Genomic DNA, 26,240 nt, shown 5'->3' on the forward strand with positions numbered 1-26,240 from the left:
CAGGGTGGATGAGATTTATATTAAATATTTTTACTTTTTGATACACAATTTTAAAATTTTCGCTCACATTCATCTATAATTACTTTAGTAATCGTGCTTCTGGCCTCTCCGTTGAACTTCCATTATTTACTTTGTCTCGAAACCTGGCAGAATATCCAAAGAGATTCTGGTCGTATGTGAAGTATGTTAGCGGCAAGAAACAATCAGTGCCTTCTCTGCGTGATATCAGTGGAGATACTATTGAAGACAGTGCTGCCAAAGCAGAGTTACTAAATACAGCCTTCCGAAATGCCTTCACAAAAGAAGACTCGGTAAATATTCCAGAATTCGAATCAAGAACAGCTGCCAACATGGGTAACTGAGAAGTAAATATCCTCGGAGTAGTAAAGCAACTTAAATCACTTAATAAAAGCAAGTCTTTTGGTCCAGACTGTATACCAGTTAGGTTCCTTTCGAAGTATGCTGATGCATTAGCTCCATACTTAAGTCATATGCAATGGTTCGCTCGATGAAATATCCGTACCCAAAGACTGGAAAGTTGCACAGGTCACACCAATATTCAAGAAAGGTAGTAGGAGTAATCCACTAAATTACAAGCCCATGTTGTGAACATCGATATGCAGCAGGATTTTATAACATATATTGTGTTCGAACATTATGAATTACCTCGAAGAAAATGGTCTATTGACACACAGTCAACATGGTTTTAGGAAACATCATTCCTGTGAAACACAACTAGCTCTTTATTCACATGAAGTGTTGAGTGCTATTGACAAGGGATTTCAGATCGATTCCATATTTCTGGATGGCTTTTGACACTGTACCACACAAGCGGATTGTAGTGAAATTGTGTGCTTTTGAAATATCGTCTGTTATGTGACTGGATTTGTGATTTCTTGTCAGAGGGGTCACAGTTCGTAGTAACTGACGGAAAGTCATTGAGTAAAACAAAAGTGATTTCTGGCAGCAAAGGGCCTATAACACTACCTTGGGGAACCCAATGTAGTGTTATAGACCCTTTGCTGTTCCTTATCTACATAAACGATTTGGGAGACAATCTGAGCAGCTGTCTTAAGTTGTTTGCAAATGACGCTGTTGTTTATTAACTAATAAAGTCATCAGAAGATCAAAACAAACTGCAAAATGATTTAGAAGAAATATCGGAATGGCAGTTTGACCCTAAATAACGAAAAGTGCTAAAAGGAGCTTGTTAAACTTCGGTTACACGATATATCAGTCTAATCTGGAAGCTGTAAATTCAACTAAATACCTAGGTATTACAATTATGAACAACTTAAACTGTAAGGAACACAGAAAATGTTGTGGGGAAGGCTAACCAAAGACTGTGTTTTATTGGCAGAACACTTAGAAAATGTAACAGACCTACTAAGGAGACTGCCTACACTATGCTTGTCTGTCCTCTTTTAGAATACTGCTGCACGGTGTGGGATCCTTACCTGATAGGACTGACGGAGTACATCGAAAAAGTTCAAAGGAAGGCAGCATGTTTTGTATTACCATGAAATATGGGAGGGAGTGTCACACAAATGATACAGGACTTGGGCTGGAAATCATTAAAAGAAAGGAGTTTTTTGTTGTGACGGAATCTTCTCACGAAATTCCAATCACCAACTTTCTCCTCGGAATGTGAAAATATTTTGTTGACACCAACCTACATAGGGAGGAACGATCACCACGATAAAATAAGGGAAAGATATAAGTGTTCATTCTTTACACATTCTATATGAGTTTGGAATAATAGAGAATTGTGAAGGTGGTTTGATGAGCCCTCTGCTAGGCACTTAAATGTGGTTTGCAGAGTATCCATGTAGATGTATATGTACCAGCCCAGCCTAAAGTGTTTAGTGCTAAGCCAGCCTGTGGGAAATGCAGATGGATTGGACAGGTATTGGGGTCATTTTTCTCATGAATTCCTGCAATGGGCATCAGGAGTGGAGTAAGGACTTGCCTGTCTTTACAGAAGAATAAAAATTCAGAAATTGAAAGTCACCAAATGAATGAGTATAATGAAGAGAGAAAGGTAATTAAAGCAGCAGAGCCTTCAAAATTTGGTACAGCATTTGTATCAGAACAAAAGACTATTTGGAAGATACACTGACACAAGTCAGTATTGAAGAGAGTAACAATGATCAATGCTGATGGTGATTCTGTAGAATGGAAATGAGTGTGGCGGGTGTTGCTGCACCCATACGCCCTCCTATGAAAAAAGGAAGACGTGAATTTTGAGAGAGAGTGCGAGTGAGAGTGTTAAGGAAGTGAATCTGTAAAACATTAGAGGAGAAAACCCTTTCATCAGATAAGGATGTCTCTAAAATTGACCAAAATTGTCCTCAATGTATTCAGCTAAGGAATTAACATAAAAGTTTCACATTGTCACTAAGTTGATGGAATAAAGACAAATTTCACCATTAAAATGGCTACCATAATGCAGTTGAATATGATTCGACCCATGGGAGATCTTATACTTGATGCACAAAGGTGACGCTTGTGCTTGTGGCTTTGGAAGATACACTTTCAAGATGCTAACCTTTGTGCTCTAAGTGAGTGTAAATTTGCACAAAAAGAAGAGTATTGTAGATAACATTGCCAAAGGTGGAACAGTGAGGCTTACATGTATTAATCAGAACTACCACTCTTCACAAATCTCAACTTGTTGTCTAATTATAAACAGTCATCAGAATGAGTGGGTCACTTTGCATCTGTCATCTTGCATCTCTCAGAGCTCATCTCAGGCAATTCCGCCATCTAGTCATCATTCTTGTTGCCTTAAGTGCATGTATTGAACTGTGTGACATGCCTCCAATGTGTAGTTAAAGAAAGCTTCCTTCTAATGAAGGGCCTATGTATTATGGGCACAGAAATAAAAGATGTCAGCAAAACAATAGTGCTATTTCCAGCTATTGACCTCTTCTATTCGCCATCTCTTGTGGACACTGCTCTGTGGCAGATGGTTAATCATTTGCATCCTGGTGACCACTTTCTATATAAAATAGCAGTGCACAAAAAGACTTTGTAGATAGATGTTCAAGATGGTGACCTAGGCACTGTGCAGTCATCTGGCTGTGTTTAGATGACTGTAACAGTATGTGGACATGCTAGTTCAAATTATCACTGTCATCCATCAAGCTGTTGAGACATCCTTTGAAAAATAACCTAGCCACCTCACATGGTAACCTTTTCCATGATGGAATAAGGAAAGTCACTATTCAGTTAAGATCTTTCAAGCAGTGCTGCTAAGGTTCAGATGCAGACTATGAGCAGCAAACCTCACAGCCTTTTGTGTCTTCAGTGTGAAAACCTGGAGACTAATTAAAGAACATAATAGATAATTGCAAAAGTTTTTGAACTCAATCAGTTGTCACTTTAACCCTCGTTTGATGAGTCAGTCGGAAAGATCTCTGAAAAAGGCTATTACCAATGCCTTTGACAAATATTCTGCAAAGTTATCCAATTCCTAAAAGTAATCAGCCAAGGATTTTTTACATCCTGTGGAGTTTTTAACTACATGCAGAAACATGTTATTGAGAATCCTTGATGACTGTGTTTTCATCTTAAACATTAAGCATAATCAATAAATGTTAGCATATTTCTTGAACAGACTTTCAGAGGAGGTACAAAACAAGCTAAATCATGATTAAAAGGCATTTAGCATGGAGCATTGTTAAAGCATCAAAATAGAAACATTGGGAATCAGTGGTATATTTGTCTTAAAATTAAAGCTCAGGAGATTATTCCACACACTCCCTTATCATACCCACCGTTAGTGCTAGGCAGGAGAGTTTGCATGCCTCAATGACTCTGAGGGCCATGCCAGCAATAGCATAGGTACTGGCAATGTCATCCAAACCGGACAGGCCTGATGAAGAGTGTTCCATAACTTGGGAAAGGGACGAGGGAGCTCTGCCAGCAATGGTTTGGGTGTGGGTATGGCAATCATGGTTTCCCAAGCTGAGGACAGGCTGGCACCAACAAACTTGTTTTTCCATAAACTGTGGGCATAGTTCAGGGACTTTGGCTTCATTGCCTGGACCCTGAGGATACCTCTATGAAAAAAACCCAACTTCAAGGTGTGCTATGTTCTCAAGAGGTAAATGACTGTGGAGATGAAACAGTCGACAGTGGACAACCTCTGCACCCTAGTTGAGAAAGGCTTGCTCAGGCATGGGAGGCTCTGTCTGGGTTGACATCTGTTTCTGTAGTGGCTCGTGGGATCCCTATGGAGCGACTTCTACTCCTGACAGGGTGAGTATAGTTTGAGATAGTACCTATACCTACCCAACAAAGAGCACTTTGTTGGTCAGTCCACTCAAGTAGTAGTCTTAGAATTATTGTGACAGGGCAGTAGTGTGCCATAACACTTTCATTGCAATCAAGAGAGCAGAGGGAACCTTTGAGAATGTCTATTGCTGTGGTATTCACAAGGCATTGGAAGGTATTGCTGGATCCGTAAAACTTGTGAAACAACTGTGTAATGGAACACTTAAAGTTAAAACTACCTTATCATAGATAAGCTTCTGGGATGCAAGGCCTTAGGTGACTATCCTGTTGTGACTGACTTGGCATTGCACACTTAACTTCTGAAAGGTGTGGTTACCTGCTCCTGTAGAATGGAATGGACCCTGGGGCATTACGTGGCGACTGGAAAAATATGGGTGTCACCACTACGGCATGTAACAGGAGGGCTGCATGTGAAAACTGTGGAGGCTTAGCTCATGAATTGGGCAACACTTGTACACTTCTCCAAAATTATAAACTGCTCTGGGAATCACCCAGTATGGAGCAGGAAATGTAGTGATTATAACTAGTAAAGGAAAATTCAGGAATTGAAAGTTGCGAGACATGTATCGTGTGATGGAACTAAAAAAGCTTTCTAAGCTATACAACTTCTGGTGTGTGTTACATCTTTTGCATCAGTCCTTAAGAAGCCAGTCACCAAGTGTAATGCCTCCACACAAACCCATACCACAGATTCAAATACGCGTACATGCACTTGTTGCTGTACCTGTGGGGGGAAAAGCTACACTTGAGCCTAAGATCATTTGGAAGCTGTCAGTGACAAACTTGGAACCACAGACACTTACCATTGCACACCAGCAGCACCCACTATTTTGCCCTGTCTTCCCATGCGAGCAACTCCTCCCATAAGTTAGGAAAAATTCTACACAGGATGTCATTGAAAATCGAAGAAAGTAGCAGCAAATTATTGGATTGGTGAACACTCATCCTTTCTAAAAGTGATTTTATGGTTGAGGACACTGATATCCACAAGGAGGAACCAGAGAGTTGAGAGTTGGGCATGGTCGCATATTCCCTGTGACACCTCGGTTAAATCACCACTGCTGGGGGAGAAGAATGAGGACAACCATGGTTAATCAGTGGCTTCCACAGGGTCTTCCCTATTGCAGTGGAACTTAAATAGATACAGACTGCATTTGGAAGTTTCAAATAACTCTTGGGAATTCAGCCAGGTAACGCTTGCAGCGACTGCCGATACTTCGGCGGGAGAACATCCCGCCATTTTCAAGGCAAACTGCAAAGGACAGGTGACGTACAAGCAAATTTAAAACCTCGGTTCTCGGACTGAAGCAGGAAAGAGACACACACACACACACACACACACACACTGAACACTAGTGCCACCAAAGCTGACCAAAGTCAGAGCTATTGATAGTGAGACTATGAACTCGCAGGTGAGGTAGCATTGACTGTGTCCCTCTGTTTTTTGACAAGGGAGAGAGCCGGATTCCAAACAGAGTTTAAACAAAAACCTCCACCCCTGTTAACAAGGTTGCTCACTAATTTAATCTCAACTGCCTCCTTAATAACACTGACCCAATAGCTGGACGTGCATGCCACTATCTCTGTGTTATTATATAACATGGGGTGACCAGTATCCAAGCAATGTTCGGCAACAACAGATCTACTCGGCTTCTGTTTCAAAGGCCAAACTGGTTGAGATACAGTCAGCACGTCATCTTCGAACAAAAGGATTGTGCCCAGGGGATAGTAGACTATATCACTTCTGTGATCCAATGATTCTGTTCCCCAGTGTAGCAACCATCTCAGATGACGGCCTGTCTGTTGGAAGAATGTTGTTCAGCAATCAGAGCCATGTTCACAGCTGTGTGGAAATTCAAATACTATCAAACGACAGAAAACTTTCTTGGCTTCAGATCTGCATGAGCACAAATGAGGTGAGTATTTAAGAAGAAAAGAACTTCTGGAAGAAATCCACTACTTCCATCACTTGGTCCGCATCCACTGTGCAAGTTTGGTACACAGAAATCCAGATTTCAGGCAAGGGCAGTACTCCTCCCCATATGGTCTCGTTGAGAAATGGGGTCTGAGTGGATGCACCTAAAGATATGACTCAGGTTTTCAATGCACACTTCTTTAATGTCACTATATCATGTGGACAGCTCTCTGGGACCAAAGTCCATTTCCTAGTTTCCGGCCTGATTGTACCAGATGTCATTGTGGACCCAATTCCTTCTGCTGGAATTTTGCGGAGACCCCAAACTCCATCCACTATCACCCTGCTTTCCTCCATCAGATACGAGTGGAGGATGATGCTCAGGTTATAGATATCCTTCTCCTCTTAGAATCATGAATGCTACAATCCTGCCTTTACTGTGCAGGAGCTGGATGATGCTCCCACTTCATCCCGATCTTCTGTCCCAGGGCTAGATGATGTTCACATTCAAATGTTGTAGCACCTTTCTCTTGTGGGCAAGCACTTTCTCCTTCATGCGCACAATCACATATGAGCGGATGCCACGTTTCCCAGTTGGTGGCCTGCTCCCACTGTCATACCCATACCTAAGTCCAGTAAGGGCAGACACCTTCCTTCTACCTATCGCCCCATTTCTCTTCCTAGCTGAGTTTGCAGGGTGATGGAATGTATGATTCATGCCCAGCTAGTATGGTAGCTTGAGTCTTACAATTTACTAACCACTGCACAATGTGTTTTCGAGCACGCCATTCTGCAGTTGACCATCTCGTCACTTTGTCAACCCATGTCATGGACAATTTTCTGCAGAAATACCAGACTGTGGTCGTATTTTTTGATGTGGAGAAAGCCTACAACACCTGCTGGAGGACTATTAGACAGGAGTCCTTTATACTCCCTACACATGGGGCTTCTGAGGCTACCTGCTCTGTTTCCTTGAGGAATTTTTTAAAATACAGAATTTTCAAGGTATGTGTGGGTTCTGCCTTGTCGGCCACCTTTATCCAGGAAAACTGGGTGCCTCAGCGCTTCATCCTGAGCATTATCATCTTGCTGCCTGCCAGGTTTGCCGTGCGGTCTAACGCACGGCTTTCTGGGCGGGAAGGGGCGCTTGGTCCCTGGCACGAATCTGCCCGGCAGACTTGGGTCGAGGTCCGGTGAACCGGCCAGTCTGTGGATGGTTTTTAGGCGGTTTTCCATCTGCCACGGCGAATGCGGGCTGGTTCCCCTTATTCCGCCTCAGCTACACTATGTCGGCAATTGCTGCACAAACAAGTTCTCCATGTACGCGTACACCACCATTACTCTACCGCACAAACATAGGGGCTACTCTTGTCTGGTGTGAGACGTTCTTGGGAGGGGGGGTGGGGGGGGGGGGGGGTGGGGGGGGGTCCACCAGGGGCCGAACCGCACAAAAACCCTGTGTTCGTTGTTGGGCGGCGGAGGGGTGAAGTGGACTGCGGTAGTCGCCGTGGGGTTGTAAACCTCTGCGGCTGTGGCGGTGACAGAGCCTCTTCGTCGTTTCTAGGCCCCCGGTTAAAATACAAATACAATACAATAAAATACAATACAATACAATACAATACAATCCTCTTGCTACCGCTATTAACCCTATTGTGGCCTGTCTCCCGCTGGGCATCCCCGGCTCCCTTTTTGTTGATGGTTTTGTGACCTGTTGCAATTCTCCACATACTTGCCTCCTTGAGCAGCATCTTCATCGATGTCTCAATTGCCCTTACTTGTGGAGCATTGACAGTGGCTTTTGCTTTTCCACCGACAAAACCATTTGTATGAATTTCTGGCGGCACAGTAAGTTTCTTCTACCTTCTTTACACCTTGGTCCTGTCGCTTTTCTGATTGCTGAAACTATGAAATTCCTGGTGCTCATGCTTGATAGGAAACTTTCCTGGTCCTCCCACATGTCCTACTGAGCCACCTGCTGTACCTGATCCCTCACTGTACTGTGTGTCCTCAGCGGTACTTCCTGTGGAGTGGTTCAGACCGACCTCCTCCATTTGTACCGATCCATTGTTTGTTCGAAAGTAGACTGTAGGTGTTTCATTTATGCATCTGCATGTCCATCCATCTTACGCCATCGAAATGCAATCCACCATTGTAGAATTAGTTTGGCCATTGCTGACATTTACACTATCCTGATCTCTTCAGTGGATACGCATGCCATTTGTGTGCCATGCCTGGCCACCTATCCTATGCCTCCTTCTTTGATGACTCCTTTGACCACCAGTATGAGGTGCGTTCCACTTCTGTGTTACCTCTTGGAGTTAGCTTTCGGCTATTGCTCTGGCAGCTTAACTTCACACCACCTGCCACTTTTCCGATGGATGTGAACCCTTCACCATCTCGGCTTCGTGCGGTGCCCCATGTTCAGCTTGGGCTTCATTCACTTCCTAAGGACACTGCTCCAGCTTCGATCTATACTGTAAGTTTCTCGACCTTCATGATAGTGATAGTACCTCTGTGTACACTGATGGCTCTTGGACTGACTGTAGTGTTGGGTGTGCCTTCGTCATTGGCACCAACCATTTTTGGTATTGGCTCCCAGAACAGTGCTCAGTATTTACAACAGAACTCTTCGCCCTATATCAGGCATGCAGTATATCTCATGCAGGATACGGTGGCTGATGCACAGTGACCAGTTTTTGTCCAAAGCATTGGGTGAGTTCATTCGTTTGTTCAGAAGGGGAGGACAATAAGCGTTTTCCACCTCTTGGCCTGTCAGGAATGACAAAATCATAGCACACACCCTGCAATCTTTCTCAAACAATTTTTCAGAAACTATGTGGTAAAAAAAAAAATCATATTTTTGCTTTACTTACAGCTTTACATGTCAGGTTCATGATGATGTGCCCATTATTTTGTTAATGATCATAGTTACTGTGTTATTTATGTGAAAAGTAAGACACTGTATGAAATTTGGAAAAGTGTCCAACGAAAAATAGAGGTTGCTACAATTTTGTGTATGGTGCGTGTTATATAATATGTTATGGCATACAAAATTTAGCTAATATACTGAATTTTTCTTTAGACTTAGGTAGAGGTATTTATCTGTCACCAATCTCGAGAAAATTGATGTGATGTAGCTCACTTGTTTTTGATCGTGCTGCACCACCGATAAAGACAGAATGAAATACCCACAACATTTCTTGTTTCCAGAATGAGATTTTCTCTCTGCAGCGGAGTGTGCGCTGATATGAAACTTCCTGGCAGATTAAAACTGTGTGCTCGACCGAGACTCGAACTCGGGACCTTTGCCTGGCAGAAGTAAAGCTGTGAGGACCGGGCGTGAGTCGTGCTTCGGTAGTCCAGATGATAGAGCACTTGGCCGCAAAAGGCAAAGGTCCCGAGTTCGAGTCTCGGTCGGCCACACAGTTTTAATCTGCCAGGAAGTTTCAACATTCCTTGTATTTCATAACAGTTTCAGATACTGAAATGATGTTTTGAAATGATAGCATGCAAAGAGGAGAGAACTTCATTGTCTACCATGTTATTCCAGTAGCTACAGACTTTTTCGGTGAAAGAATGTAAGTTTTAAAGGCCATCGATAGCTGGTGAAACGAGAAAGGCTATGGTTTTTGGAACAACATATGTGAAGACATTACACGTTTTTTTTGTACTGAAGATAGACTTTTTCATAAGCTACTGACTATACGTTTCCTCAGTTCCTCACTTAATAAACCACTGTTCCAAAACTCTGTTTAATTGTATTTGCAAACATGTTAATGAGGTGAGACAGTGTGAACACCTCTGTGTTTTAGCAAAAGAAGCAGATTTTGACGTAGCAACCAGAGAAATGTGTAGGTTTTACTCAAAATTGGTCACTCACAATGCTTCTCTAAAAGTTACAATTGGTTAACAAGCCAGGTGAAAATAAATCACTGCATTTTTGGTGGAATTCTTTTTAGGTACTAACGAAAGCAGAGGTAACAGTAGATCTATTTGAATGGTCACCATGCAAGTGTGGACATGGAGGGGCCACACACCAAAAAAAGTTTTGCATCACTCCTGTTCCCAGAAATCTTGAAGGTAGACATTATCTGTGGATATTGTATCACAGACACAGCCCCTTGACTGTTCGGAGATGTCACTAAACATGCCCAAAGATGTAAACAACAATGCATGAGCAGCGCCTTTTAGACGGAGGGGGTCCGACTGTTGTTTTGGCAGAAGAGCCAACACCGTGTTACAACTGGAGGCCGAAATGCATGCGTTATAGCTCATGCAGGCTGGCTTCAGGAGGGAAGAACTATACTTGCGTGAGGTCTGGAACATGACAAGGAATTAGAATTCAGAAAGCGGATGTAATTAGTTTGATACTTAACTTTAATCCATTAATGATGAACGTCGCTCTTGACGGTTCATGAGTCGCAATATTATCTGTTCAGAAGACATAGTAACTGAATATGATGCTTTGCTAGGTCGTAGCATATGACGTAGCTGAAGGCTCTGCAAATGAGAGCGTATGTAGGCAGTGAACCATCGCTAGCAAAGTTGGCTGTACAACTGGGGCGAGTGCTAGGTAGTCTCTCTAGAGTAGACCTGCCGTGTGACGGCGCTCGGTCTGTAATCACTGATAGTGGGAACACGCGGGTCCGACACATACTAGTGGACCGCAGCTGATTTAAAGGCTACCACCTAGCAAGTGTGGTGTCTGACGGTGACACCACACTGACAGCCGATCAGTTCCAGTCATTCCACCAGGAAGGTGGTACATGGCTCATGTTGTCTCCAGTTCAACCATGCCTAGACGGTCAGTATTGTGGTTCGATTGTGTACGCATTGTTACTTTGTGCCAGGAAGGGCTCTCAACAAGGGAAGTGTCCAGGCATCTCAGAGTGAACCAAAACGATGTTCGGACATGGAGGAGATGAAGAGAGACAGGAACTGTCTATGACATGCCTCACTCAGGCCGCCCAAGGGTTACTACTGCAGTGGATGACCGCTACCTACAGATTATGGCTCGGAGGAACCCTGACAGCAATGCCACCATGTTGAATAAGGCTTTTCATGAAGCCACAGGATGTCGTGTTAAGACTCAAACTGTGCTAAATAGGCTGCATGATGTGCAACTTCATCCTGATGTCCATGGCGAGGTCCATCTTTGCAGCCATGACACCGTGCAGCGCGATACAGATGGGCCCAGCAACATGTCGAATGGACTGCTCAGGATTGGCATCATGTTCTCTTCACCAATGAGTGTTGCATATGGCTTCAACAAGACAATTGTCGGAGACATGTTTGGAGGCAACCTGGTCAGGCTGAACGCCTTAGACACATTGTCCAGCGAGTGCAACGAGGTGGACGTTACCTGCAATTTTGGTGTGGCATTATGTGGGGCCGATGTACGTTGCTGGTGGTCATGGAAGGCTCCGTAATGGCTGTACGATATGTGAATGCCATCTTCCGACTGATAGTGCAACCATATCGGCAATGTATTGGCAAGGCATTTGTCTTCATGGAAAACAATTTGCGTCCCTATTGTGTCCATCTTGTGAATGGCTTCCTTCAGGATAACAACAACGCTCGACTACAGTAACCAGCATGTTCTCCAGACATGAACCCTATCGAGCATGCCTGGGATAGATTGAAAAGGGTTGTTTATGGACAATGTGACCCACCAACCACTCTGAAGGATCTACGCTGAATTGCTGTTGAGGAGTGGGACAATCAGGACCGACAGTGCCTTGATGAACTTGTGGATAGTATGCCACGATGAATACAGGCATGCATCAATGCAAGAGGACCTGCTAATGGGTATTAGAGGTACCAGTGTGTACAGAAATCTGGACAACTGCCTCTGAAGGTCTCGCTGTATGGTGGTACAAGATGCAATGTGTGGTTTTCATGTGCAATAAAAAGGGCGGAAATGATGATTATGTTGATCTCTGTTTCAATTTTCTGTACATGTTCCAGAACTCTTGGAACCGAGGTAACGCAAAACTTTTTCTGATGTGTGTATTTACAACAAAAAAAAAAAAATGTGAGCATAGGCTTCAGTTTAGAACAGCACATCCCCTCCAGCGCGTGGCATTTCTCCTATAGCGCTCTGAGCGACCCAACCGCCCCCCACCCCTCGCCACCTCACACTATACATCCAGCGACACAGGCTTTTCAATTGTGTCATCTGCTCCAATTCTCTCAGTGCCCTTCAGATCCTCAGTGTGCTTTACACAGAATGTCCTGTAGTACAACAGGTCCAAGAAAGCTTCCACTTGGTCACTCCTGAGGGAGCCATTGTAATGTTTGTGGGTCCTTGGTCACATTGGTCTGATGGGAAACAATGCTGCTGATACTGCTTCCAAGGCTGCAGTCCTCCTACCTCGGGCCACTAGCTCTTCCATTCCATCTGATGATCTCTGTGTTGCTGTCTGTTAGCAAGTGGTGTCACTCTGGCATCACCTCTGGTCTTCCCTTCATGGGGACAGGCTCCAGGGAATTAAACCTCTCCTGGCTGACCACATCTCAGCTCTCACGCCATGTGGAGATCATTGGTTGCGTATTGGGCACTGTCATTTCAGCCATCATCATGTGATGGTGATGCCCTACTACTTTGTGCTCATTGTCACCAATCTCACCATTTTCTGACTGAATGCCCTATTTTTTAATCACGTACATTCTAATGTATGCTTGCCATTTGAGTTATTGGCAATTTTAGCAAACAACTCGCAGACTATCAACGGCATTTTACTTTTTATCTGTCATAGCAATATGGTGAAGGACATGTGATCTTTATTTGGGCATATTTTGTGGACCTTCCTCCAAGAGGAAGTCCCTGTTCTCAGCTCTCTTTCCTTCCATTGATTGGGCTTATTTGTTTTTAAGTCTTTCATTTGTTTCTCTACACTAGGGATGCGTATTACTATGCCTTTCATATGGGAGTCTGTGCAGTGGTCAGTCAACAGTATGTTTGAACGAATCTCCTGTGTGAATGATTCTTAAATGCTAAATTCAAAACCTCAGCTATCATTTTGCAATCTTCTGTTGCCACACCAGACTGGTCAGTGAGTGATTGGATAGAAGCCCTAGACGCGTTTAGTGATTTTACGTAGGACCAGAGTTTTTTCGGGTTCTTGGCAAGATGTTTTGCTAAGATATGATGGTGGTAGTTGTTGCTTTGGGCATCAATCTTGACTAACTTCAGCGTGTTGTCATTTATGTGTTCTCTTTTGAATGCCTCTTGCAGTTCTATAGGGCATTTGTCAGATCACATTTAGATTACAGCAACTTGGTTTATGAATCAGCCCATGTTTCCTGCTTTAAGATATAAAGATGCCGTTCACCATGAGGGCATTCAGATACCAACTGGAGGCTTTTGGACCATCCCAGTTCAGAGTCTGTGTTCATGGCTGGTGAAGCACCACTCTGAATTTGGCAATTTGGCGGTGGCTTGTCCTGGCTCAATCATTGGGTTTTAGTGTGGCGGTCCACCCCCAACTTTGAGTGACTGTTCAAGAAAGTATCTGACATGTCAGACCTCCAAATACACATAAAGGGATTGAACAAATTTCCACCTTGGTGTCTTCAGAGGCCCAAAGTGATTTAATGCTTCATACAGTACAAGCAAACTTTTACTACAGATTATATTTTTACAACTCTTTATTCTTCAATTTTAAGTACTTCTCACAGTTTCATCATTTATATGGGTGGAGCCCAGCAAGGGGATGCACTCAGTTGTTCAACTGTTTTCCCTGATAGGATTTTCAAATGACACCTTCTGGAACCTTCTGGAACAATTTTACAAATTATCATGTGGAGTTATACAATATTATGAAGGCACTAAAATGGATTCACAAGCACCATAGTAAAAGATTTCTCATCTCTTCTGAGTCACTCACTGTGCTACCAGTGTTCCACCAAATGTACCTGGTAGACTGGTTGAGTCAGTTCATCCATGACTCCTTATAGTGTCTCCAACACCGAGGCAAGAAGGTGGTCATTTCCAGGGTACCTGGACACGTCGGGGTACAGGGAAATGACAAAGCAGCCAAAGAAGCATGTCGGGATGATGTAGTACTTCGATGTTGTTGTTCCCTTGCACACTGTCACCTCATTATCTGGCAGGTGAATCATGTGTCAGTGGTGAATGGTTGGAGGTGGTGGAAAATGGGCTGCAGTTTCTCATATTGACCACACAGGCATGACGGACCTCATGTCAACCTCACTGATGGACAGAAGTACTGATCACCAGACTGTGCATAGGACATAGCCCTTTAACACATAGGTTCCTTCTCCAGTAGGAAGATCCATCACTGTGTAAAGTTTGTTGTGTTCAGCATATTTTGGCTACTTTTGTCTTACATACTGATGTCAGGACAGCCTTCAGTTTAGGTAGAGATCTGCCAACCATCCTCACTCACACGGACACTAATGTTACATGGGTTCTAAAGTTTTGTGAACTGTTGTGCTCCATCCCCAAAGTACTGGGGATGGGAGGCAGACTTTAATCCATTATAAACTACTTTAAATGTGGGGACAGTCTTTGTCCCATCTCATCCCTCCCCACGAGAATGGTATACTGACTTTTTGTCAGGACACTGATGACCGTAATGCTGAGTGCCCCACATCCAAAATCATCATCATCATCATTCATATATCTGAGAAAATCATTTACTGAGGTCTTTAAGAGCTTTATTGCATTGGAACAAGATGTGACAAATGAAATTACAGTGAAATCCAGACCTTTGTAGCTGATTACAGGCATTGATAAATATCAACAAAGACAGTTGAAAATGTGTGCCCATACTGGGACTCGAATCTGGGATCTCCTGCTTACATGGGAGATGCTCTATCTGACTCAGGATAGTGTGGCTGCAGGGACTTATCTGTGGCACGCTTCCCGTGAGACTCACATTTCCAACTTACTGTCCACACACTACATTTGTAGTGCCCCTGCTCACTATGCTCATTATTTGCATCAGTCAATCTCCCAAATCCCATAGAGTTTGAGCAGTGTGAGTGCATCTGCGCTGCAGATGATCATTAGCCTGTAAGCCAGCAGGATACTAGACAGGACATTTCACATTTCAGGGCATGACAAAAGGTAGTTGAAAACCTGGTGGAGAATGTAATTCGGTTGCTCCAGTCCTGGGTGGTACTGAGTTATGAGGGGAATGCTCCTCTATGGCCTGATGGTGGGACTTAAGGAGGTATTGGGAGACTGGAAAGATAAGGCACGTTGTACAAAAACAAATCACCCGTGCCTTACCTATCCAGTCTCCCACCACCTCCCAAAGTTTTTTCCGTCCAGCCCCAGAGGAGCATTCCCCCAGTAACTCAGTACCACCCTGGATTGGAGCAATTGAATTACATTCTCTGCCAGGGTTTCGACTACCTTTCGTCATGCCAAGGAATGAGAAATGTCCTGCTCACTATCCTTCCAACCCCTCCCACAATGGTATTCCTCAGTCCATCGAACCTACACCATATACTCATCCATCCTTACACCAAACATGCTGCCCAACCCCTTACCTCGTGGCTCATACCCTTGTAATATACCTACATTCAAGACCTGTCATCCTCCCTCCACCACCTACTCCAGTCTGGTAACAAACATCCCCTATCCCATCAAAGGCAGGGCTTTGTGTGAGACCAATCATCTGATCTACAAGCTAAGCTACAACCACTGTGCTGCATTCTATGTGGGCATGACAACCAACAAGCTGTCTGTCCGCATGAATGGCCACTGACAAACTGTGGCCAAGAAACTAACGGACCACAGCTGAACACGCTGCCAAACATGACATCTTTAATTTCAATGACTGCTTCACAGCCTGTGCCATATGGATCCTTCCCACCAACACCAGCTTTTCTGAGTTGTGCAGGTGGAAACTTTCCCTTCAATACATCCTACATTCCCGTAACCCTCTTGGTCTCAACCTTTGTTAGTCACTGTCTTCACCCATCCAGCCCCTCCCCTGTTCTCATTCCAGCACTACACAGCCATCATTCCACCATCACACTCAGTCCTCCTTCCCCACCCCTCCCCAGCCCTGCGTCTAACCTGCAGCACTTCACTGTCCACCACCCCCACCATACTATGCCAACTCCTCCCCGCCTCAACCTCTTCCTTACCCCCAACCCAGTGCTGTTGCTTGCAGTGTGGTTTCAGTTGCCTGAGACTGCAGTCGTGTGTGTAAGTTGCATTTGCGTGTGTGTCTACGACTGTTGTTGATGAAGGCCTATATGGCTGAAAGCTTTATTTGTGACAATCTTTTTGTTGCGCCTATCTGCGGCTCATCATCTTTGGTATATGGTGAGTAGCAACTTTACTTGTTGTTAACTTCCATCCTGGATTTTCCATTGTTTGATTTATAAAGCATTTATTGACAAAGTTGAATTGTGATGCTTCTGCACCTGGATTAGACTGTGTTGTATCCACAGACTGGAGAGCTTTTGATGTGAAGAGGTACATTTAAGATTTCAAAGATTGCCTCCAATCCAATGCCAAAAGGACAGTGGAAGTGCTTTTAGATAAGTGTGCATACAGTCACTCTCTCAATACCAAACATGTTGTTCAAACACATATATGAAACTAAAGATTGATTACTAGTGTGGGAACCATTACTTTACAATCACATTAGTATGCATCTGAAATGACAATGAAAATTGATGTTACTCTGAACTTTAATCACAATGTCCTACTTTCCAGGTTTGAGTCTTCATCCTGACACAACTTTGCAATTCTTACTTCAGCTGCACATTTTCTTCAGTAATAGCTGTTGCTGTATGCCCATCGCAGTTTTCAACTTCAAATTTGTTTCATTTCTGAATCTATTCAGCAATCCCCAAATGCCTAATCAAACACCTACAAACAGTGATTCACCCTCAAGCTGGCTGTTCAGCTGTAAATATTGTCATCAGCTGCGCTGAATGCAGTTGACATACACTACGTGATCAAAAGTATTTTTCATATTAGGTGCATTGTGCTACCACCTACTGCCAGGTACTCCACATCAGCAACCATGGTAGTCATTAGACGTATTGAGAGAGCAGGATGGGGCGCTCTGTGGAACTCACGGTCTTCAAACATGGTCAGGTGATTGGGTGTCACTTGTGTCATATGTCTGTACATGAGATTTCCACACTCCTAAACATCCCTAGGTCCACTGCTTCTGATGTGATAGTGAAGTGGAAATGTAAAGGGACACGTACAGCACAAAAGCATACAGGCGGACCTTGTCTGTTGACTGGCAGAGACCGCCAACAGTTCTAAAAGGTCGTAATGTGTAATAGGCAGACATCATCCAAACCATCACACACAAATTCCAAACTGCATCAGGATCCACTGCAAGTACTATGACAGTTAGGCGTGAGGTGAGAAAAACTTGGATTTCATGGTCGAGTGGCTGCTCATAAGCCACGCATCATGCTGGTAAATGCCAAACAATGCCTCGTTTGGTTTAAGAAGCGTAAACAATGGATGAATGAACAGTGGAAAAATGTTGCGTGCAGTGATGAATCACAGTATAGCGATCTGAGGGCAGGGAGTGGGTATTTCGAATGCCCGGTAAGTGTCATATGCCAGCGTGTGTAGTGCCAACAGTAAAATTCGGAGGCGGCAGTGTTATGGTGTGGTTGTGTTTATCATGTAGGGGGCTTGCACCCCTTGTTGTTTCGTGTGCTCTATTGCATCCCAGGCCTACATTAATGTTTTAATCACCTTCTTGCTTCCCATTGTTGAAGAGCAATTTGGGGGTGGTAATTCCATCTTTCAACACTATCGAACACCTGTTCATTATTCACGGTCTGTGGCGGAGTGGTTACACGAAAATAACATCCCCGTAATAGACTGGCCTGCTCAGAGTCCTGACCTGAATCCTATAGAACACCTTTGCTATGTTTTGGAATGCCAGCTTTGTGCCAGACCTCACTGACCAACATCAATACCTCTCCTCAGTGCAGCACTCCTTATTTTAGTATCATTATTGACAATATCTGAATATTGTGTATAGGAAGGCAGTGGAGGCCTTTCCGGTACTTCATATAGCTACACATTGATGAAACATGCAACAAAAGATTGTATTCTGTTATTGCTTGTATTCCTTTGAAGTACTCAAATGGACTACAGCACAATCACACTTTAAAGTTTCTTGGTGACCATTCTAAGTATGTTAAGCAGTTAGAACAAAACACTCATTTGCAACAATGAACATGTCCTCATGGGACAAATTTCTTGCTAAAAAGCCAGTTTTTTTATTTTAGTTTGGGGAATAGAGTGCATCCACTTGGAGAGACATAAGGAAAATAAAATGATCAACAGAACAGTTCGAATGCCAGTTTATCACATTAGCTCTTGTGATACTGCAGTGTGGCACCGAGCATTTTTCTAGTAGAAAAAAACTATTGTGTGTATAATTCTTGGTCACATTTTGTTCAGCTTTGGTTTCAAACAGTAACAATATAGCACAGTAGGCTCCAGTTATGGTTTTGTTCTTTTCTGAGTAATTGGTGAGGATTAAACTCTGGGAATCTCAAACAAACAAACATATCAGTACCTCATTTGGCACTATCTGACTGGCATTATTGTATTCTGTAGATATCAAGCAAGATGGTGCAGTGTTTAATACACTGGAATCTCAGTCAGGTTGAGTGCATTTCAATTCCCTGTTCATTTATACAGTCACAAATTCAGGCAAACAGTTCTTTTGGCTCAGTTTTAGTTATCAATTGGATCATTCATTGCATAAAGATTTTTCATTTCCAGTTTGTCATGCAGGACATTACGTACTCACTCATTTGAGATGCATACAATAGCAGCAGTTTTGTGCACTTTCACCCAGTGGTGTTGCACTATATTTATTTAATGTATTTATTCATCCAGGATCATCTGACAGTGATACAGGATTTGTCATCATCATACAATGGAAACAAGTAAATCAAATGTGCAGATGGATCCAAACCCTCAGTTGTTCTTCTGTTTTCCCTGATAGTTTTCAGAGTGTGCCTTTGGAACAATTCACAAATTATGATGCGGAGTTACATTGCATTATAACTGCACTGGAGTGGAGTCACAGGCGTCACAGTGCAAGTTATCTTGTATGTTCTGACTCGCTAAGTTGTCCACCAAATGTGTCCAGAAGACAAGTTGATTCAGCTGATCCATGACACCTTACAGTGGCTCTAACACCCTGGAAAGGAGTGGTCTTTTGCTGAGTACCTGAACACATCAGGATACAGGTAAATGACATAATCAGCAAAGCAGCCAAAGAAGCTTGTCTGGGTGGTGGTGTACAGCAGTGTGCCATCCCCTTGCATGTTGTCATCTCATTATCTGACATATGAGTCATGCATCAGTTGGTAACTGAATAGTTTGAGGTGGTGGAAAACAAACTTCGGTTATTCAAATCTGTTTAAGAAGGTTAATCTCGCATTTTTGTAAGTGTAAATTCATTCAGTCTGTAGCACAGTAGTTGCTCATTTGTTTTGTTTTGAAAGTAACCGTTCGTCCATTCGTTTATTAAGCCAGTCAGTCAGACTCCAGCTCTCGGCTGTCATACGAGTACACCTACAGAGTGGCCAGTTTAAGTGTTTAACCTCTTCTGTGTTTTTCACGTAGTATATTTATTAACTTCCATGTGTGTTTCTCGGTTGATACACTTCATCTCGAGTTCTTGTAAGTGTAAATTCATTCAGTTTTTAGTGCAATAGTTGCTCATTGAACAGCTAGCTACGTAGCTCTTTAACACATCAGTGTAAATTGCTGACACATCAGGAAGGTAGCAAGTCAAATATCTAGCATTGTCTGCTTTTAAACTTCTTCAGTTAGTCTTGTTCGGATGGATAGGATGTGTGAATGCTATGTACAGATGCAGGAGGAGCTGGCCACAGTTTGAAAACAGCTGAACATGCTGTTGGTTATGGTCAGTCACCATCAGTTTGCTGCCTCGGGGTATAGCAGTGACAGAGAATCTAGCATGTTGTGCGACATACCTCAGGTGTCACTTGTTTTGTCCATGGACCCTGCTTCTGAGGCATCTCCTAGTGCTCTTGATGCAGTGGTCCCACCCTCGCAGCAGAGTAAGTGCCAAATGGTAATGTGTTTGCGTCGTTCAAGGCAGAGGACCAATGTGAAAACGGGCCACCTGGCCTCACCCATTCACCTTGTGGATTTACAGGTGGCTGCTCCTTCAGCAAGGTCCCAGCAGGAACGCGGGAGGAGGGGTTTACTGGTATTTGGGAGCTCCAATGTTAGGTGCATTATGGAGTCCCTTAGGCAGATAGTGTTCAGGGCTGGAAAGAAAGCCAATGTGCACTCGGTACATCTGCCAGAGGGCCTCATCTGAGATGTGGAGGTGGCCTAGCCTGTAGCTGTCAAGCATGAAGGATGAAGTTGTCTACAAGTTGTAGCTCACATTGGAACCAACAACGCCTGTCGCACGGGTTCTGATGTGATCCTCGACTTGTACGGGCGACTGGCGTAGGTGGTGAAGACTGCTGCTCTCACATGCAGGCTGTAAGCAGTGCTCGCAATTTGCAGCATCATTTTTAGTTGATCAGGGTCCTTTGGTTTGGAGCTAAATGGAGGGTCTCAACCAAATGCTTTGTTGACTCTGTGATGGTCTTGGCTGCAGATTTCTAGACCTACATTATTGTGTGGCTATTTGTAGGACTCCCCTTGATAGGTCGGGAGTGCACTACACAAAGGAAGCTGCTACTTGGGTAGCAGAGTACGTGTGGAGTGCACATGAGGGATTTAGGCTAGGCGGTAGTTTGAGGTGCTCCAATGAACACTCATTTGATTCACAGCAAGGGAAACCAAACGCCATTCAGAATATAGACACTTCAACTGTCACAGTTTTATGTGTAAACTGTTGAAGTATTTGTTATAAATCCTGGATTTACTGCCCTCCAGGAAAGTTCTCATGCTCAAATTATTCTTGGGACTGAGAGCTGGCTAAAACCTGCAGTCGAAAGCTCTGAGATACGTAGCAAGTCATGGGGAGTATGTTGGAAAGACAGGTCACAGGCCATAGGACGGGGAGTATTCATTGCAGATTGACAAAAATATTCTCCCTACTGAGTTTGAAGTTGAGAGTGACTGTGAAGCCATCTGGTCGAATACAATACATGTAGGAGAAACTAAGTTAATTGTTGGATGTTTTTGCCAGCCACCTGATTCTGCTGTCAGTTTTAGAGTCATTCAAAGAAAGTCTGTGCTTAATAGCGCGTAAATATCCAGATCATGCAGTAATAGTTGGAGGCAACTTAAATCTGCCAAGTATAGACTGGGATGTCTAAGGATTCGTTGCAGGGAGGTACAGACAGACAGACGGTCATGCGAAATACTTTTGCACACAATTTCTGAAAATGGTCTTGAGTAGCTCGGCAGCTCACACGCAATGGAAATATCCTAGATCTTGTAGCTACAAATAGGTCAGACCTTCTTGACAGTGTCAGTATAGAAACAGGGATTAGTGATCATGATGTCATTATAGAAACTATGATTACGAAAGTTAGTGAATCAGACAAAGTGGCTAGAAGAGTGTTTTTGCTAGATAGAGCAAACAAGCAACTTGTTTAGACAGTGAATTGGTATCACTAAGTTCCAGTAAGATGGATATAGAGGAACTATGGGCAAAGTTTAAGCAGACTGTATATCATGGTCTGGTAGTTACGAGGCTAGTAAGTGGATAAAGGATGGAAAAGACCCACCATGGTTTAATAATGAAATTCGGAAGATGCTGAGGAAGCAGAGGCTGTTACACTCTCTTCAAAAGAGACTGCACAAATGATGACAAGAAAAGTTTATTAACTAGAGATTTGTGCACCTGTGAAAAGATCTATGCGTGAAGCATACAACAGTTCCCACCCTCACACCTTAGCAAAAGATCTGGCAGAGAATCCACCAAATTCTGGTGCTATGTAAAATTGGTAAGCGGGTCTAAGTCTTCCATTCAGTTCCTTGTTGACCAGTCCGGTGTGACAGTTGAAGATAGCAAAACAAAAGCTGAAGTTTTAAATTTCATGCTCAAGAAATCGTTCACACAGGAGAACCATACAAACATACCACCATTTGACCATCAGGCAGACTGCTGTATGGACGACATAGTAATAAGAATTCCTGGCGTAGAGAGAGAAACTGAAGGAGATGAAAACTAGTAAGTCACCAGGTGCGGATGGAGTCCCAATTTGGTTTTACAAACAGTACTCTGTGGCATAGGTCCCTTACCTATCTTGCATTTATCATGAATCTCTCATCCAGCACAAAGTCGCAAGTGACTGGAAAAAAGTGCAAGTGACTCCAGTATATAAGAAGGGTAAAAGAACAGACCCGCAAAATTACAGACCAATATCCCTAACTTCTGTTTGCTGCAGAATCCTTGAACATATTCTCAGTTCAAATATAATAAACTTTCTTGAGACTAAGAAGCTTATGTCCACAAATCAGCATGGTTTTAAAAAGCATCACTTGTGCCAAGCTCAGCTTGCACTTTTCTCACATGATATACTGAGAACTATGGATAAACGGCAACAGGCAGATTTCGTATTTCTAGATTTCCAGATAGCATTTGACACAGTGCCCCATTGCAGGCTGTTAATGAAGGTATGAACATATGGAATAACTTCACAGGTATGTGAGTGGCTCAAAAATTTCTTAATTAATAGAACCGAGTGTGTTGTCTTCGACAGCAGGTGCTCATCAGAGACAAGTGTATCGTCAGGAGTGCCCCAGTGAAGTGTGATAGAACCGTTGTTGGTCTCTGTATACACAAACAATTTGGGAGACAGGGTGGGCAGCAATCTGCAGTTGTTTGCTGGTGATATTGTGGTGTGTGGTAAGGAGTCGAAGTTGAGTGACTGTAGGAAGATACAAGACAACTTATACAAAATTTCTAGTTGGTGTAATGAATGGCAGCTAGCCCTAAATGTGGAAAAATGTAGTTTAATGCAGATGAGTAGGAAGAAGAAACCTGTAACGTTTGGATACAGTATTACTAGTGTCCTGTTTGACACAGCCAAGTTGTTCAAATATCTGAGCATAACATTGCAAAGCCATATGAGATGGAACTAGCATATGAAAATTGTAATAGGGAAGGGATATGGTAGATGTCGGTTTATTGGGAAATTTTTATGAAAGAGTGGTACATCTGTAAAGGAAACCACATAGATGACATGCCATATGATTCTAATTCTACTGCCACCAACATACATTGTGCATAAGGGTCGCGAAGATAAGATGTGAGAAAATTTTTCCCTCACTCCATTTTGAGTCAAACAGGTGGGGAGGGGGGGATGACTAGTAGTTGTACAGGGTGCACTCAGCCACGCATGGCACAGTGGCTTGCAGAGTATCTGTGTAGATGTAGACCACACAGGCATGGTGGACTTGTGGGCTTCATGCCAGCCTTACCGACAGAAGGAAGTGCTGCTCACCAGACTGGATGTACGACGTAGCCCTTTAACACAAAGTGAAGTTTGTGGTGTGCCACTTTTGTTTCAGCATATTTTGACTTTATGTGTCTCATACTGACACGAGGGCAGCCTTCAGTTTGGCTGGAGATCTACCTACCATCCTGCTACCTGTGTGCCGCAAGTACTGAAATTTTGTGAACTGTCGGGCCTCATCCCTAAAGTGCTGCAGGGGAAGCAGATTTTAATGCATTATATACTGCTGCACATGTTGGGACGGCCTTTGTCTCCCCCTTCCCCCCACCCCCCTCCCATATGTGAATAGCATGCTGCCTTTTCATCAGAGACCTGATGTCTATGATGTTGAGTGCCACGCAACCAAAATCATAATAATAATAATAATAATAATAATAATAATAATAATAATAATAATAATAATAATAACAAAAACAATATCAATAATCAGGTCAAATGTACATACACATAGAATATTCAAGGATGTTTTTATGAGGATAGTGCAGGTGGTCAGCCATGGCATTGCTGAAGGGCCTGTCCCTGCGTTTGTGTGAAATTCTTTAGAAAAGCTAAATTAAAAAGGTCAGACAAAGCAAACTCCAGCATCTCAAATAAGAGAAAAGTGTCTTCACAATTGCGTTGCGTCATTCGATTGGTCCCTATTGTGCGATATTCTTTTCACTGTAAAAAAAATTGCAGAAGATATCTTACAATATATGAAATAAATATTTCTTTTTCCGATTATCACCATTGTTCTGACCTCAGTTGTGTAGTCAGAGTACTTTCTCCTTCGGTAATTGTACAGTCAGTGCTGTTCCCCAATGACACGTTTGTTTCAGACTTTATTTAGAACTACCACAAAAATAATGCTTACCAACAATGATGCTGTTTTACAACATTCCCTACCCTACCATTTCATAGAAATTTACCATGCTGGTAACACAACCTCCACTGAAGACAGACATTCTGAGAGAGAGAGAGAGAGAGAGAGAGAGAGAGAGAGAGAGAGACTGAATTGTACTTTGAGAGGGAAAGAGCTAATGTTAATGATAGTTACATTATGAAACTTCAATTAGTGTTAATGTGGACCTTGTGGCAACCATGTACAGTGTGGTAGCATGTTATTGATAATACAGGAACACAAATTTGTTTTCAGTATCATATAGTATAGCCTCTAACAGGTAAAAACATGACAAAAATTTAGTCGTCGTACATAATAGCAATGTACGAAATTATTTTAGCAGAACATCTGTACTATTGCAATTATACCCCATGGAAGGTGGAAGAGCATCAAAAATTTGTTTGCAGGCCTTCAGCTAACCTCTGACCTCACTGGCACTGAGGTAGAACCAGTTTTCATCAGAAAACACAACAGACCTCCACCCCGCCTTCCGGTGAACTCTCGCTTGACACCAGTGAAGTAACAGATGGCGGTGGTTTGGGGTCAGTGGAATGCACACTACAGGGCATCTGGCTTGGAGCTCTCCATGAAGTGACCAATTTATAACAGTTCATTGTCACTGTGGTGCCAACTGCTGCTCAAATTGCTGCTGCGGGTGAAGTACAATGCACCAGAGCCATACGCCAAACACAGTGATCTTCCTTCTCGGTAGTGCCACATGACCATCCAGGAGTTCAAAAACATAACAAAATAATTTATATCTGTGATGTTGTAACTTACCAAACGAAAAAGTTGGTTTGTTGATAGACACACAAACACACACACAAAATTCAAGCTTTCGCAACCAACTGCTGCTTCATCAGGAAAGAGGAAAGGAGAGGGAAAGACGAAAGGATGTGGGTTTTTAGGGAGAGGGTAAGGAGTCATTCCAATCCTGGGAGTGGAAAGACATACCTTAGGGGGAAAAAAAGGACAGGTATAGACTCGCGCACACACACGTATCCATCCGCACATACACAGACACAAGCAGACATATGATATATTTTTCCCATGTGTAATGTTTCCCTCTATTATATTTATAACAATTTTTTTTACATGTGAAATTTCATCATTTTTTTTCAGTTACTATTGACTGCATTTGTTGCCATAGGTATACTTTTCTTCATAAGTAAGAGAGATTCTTCGATGAATTTTGGATAGCATAAAAACCATACTTACAGGTGTATGAAAATCTAGAATTTATTTAATTGATGGGGTTCCTGTAGTCATGTGTGGTTCATGGTGTGGGTTCCTGTAGTCATGTCCTAGTTCATGAACCACGGGCAACGTATGAGTGGCCAAGTAAGTGGCCCCAACAGTCGGGATACCAGTTGCTTTGGAATAAGGCTGGGCATCTCGGACATATTCTGAGTCGTGGTCACCTTTGTGCTCAGACGGCAAAGACTATCAAATCCACCAGTTAGTCCCTCAACCGTTAGGGGTAAAACTCAATGGGACTTGGGGCAAGTAAGGCTAGCAACCTGCTTCCCCGATACTTTAAGTATGATGCTGGCAACAATCAGAGCAAAATGCCTCAGACCTTTGGATGTGACGGAGTCCCACCTCTAACTGACTCCTAAGATATGACTTGGCAAACAAATGAGATGGGGAGTTATTAATATCAATGGGGGCTACTCTGGGAAGAAGGTAGAGCTGGCAGAGGCTGCA

General features: G+C 43.1%; 1 protein-coding gene across 1 annotated transcript in view; it reads left to right on the forward strand.

Moving 5' to 3' along the window:
- The window catches only part of LOC126305239 (2-oxoisovalerate dehydrogenase subunit alpha, mitochondrial), a 173,789-nt gene that overhangs the window by 31,378 nt on the left and 116,171 nt on the right, over window positions 1-26,240 (forward strand). The gene's annotated exons all lie outside the window — the stretch shown is intronic.

The sequence above is a fragment of the Schistocerca gregaria genome, unplaced genomic scaffold (genome assembly GCF_023897955.1).
Source record: "Schistocerca gregaria isolate iqSchGreg1 unplaced genomic scaffold, iqSchGreg1.2 ptg000286l, whole genome shotgun sequence".
Classification (NCBI taxonomy): domain Eukaryota; kingdom Metazoa; phylum Arthropoda; class Insecta; order Orthoptera; family Acrididae; genus Schistocerca; species Schistocerca gregaria.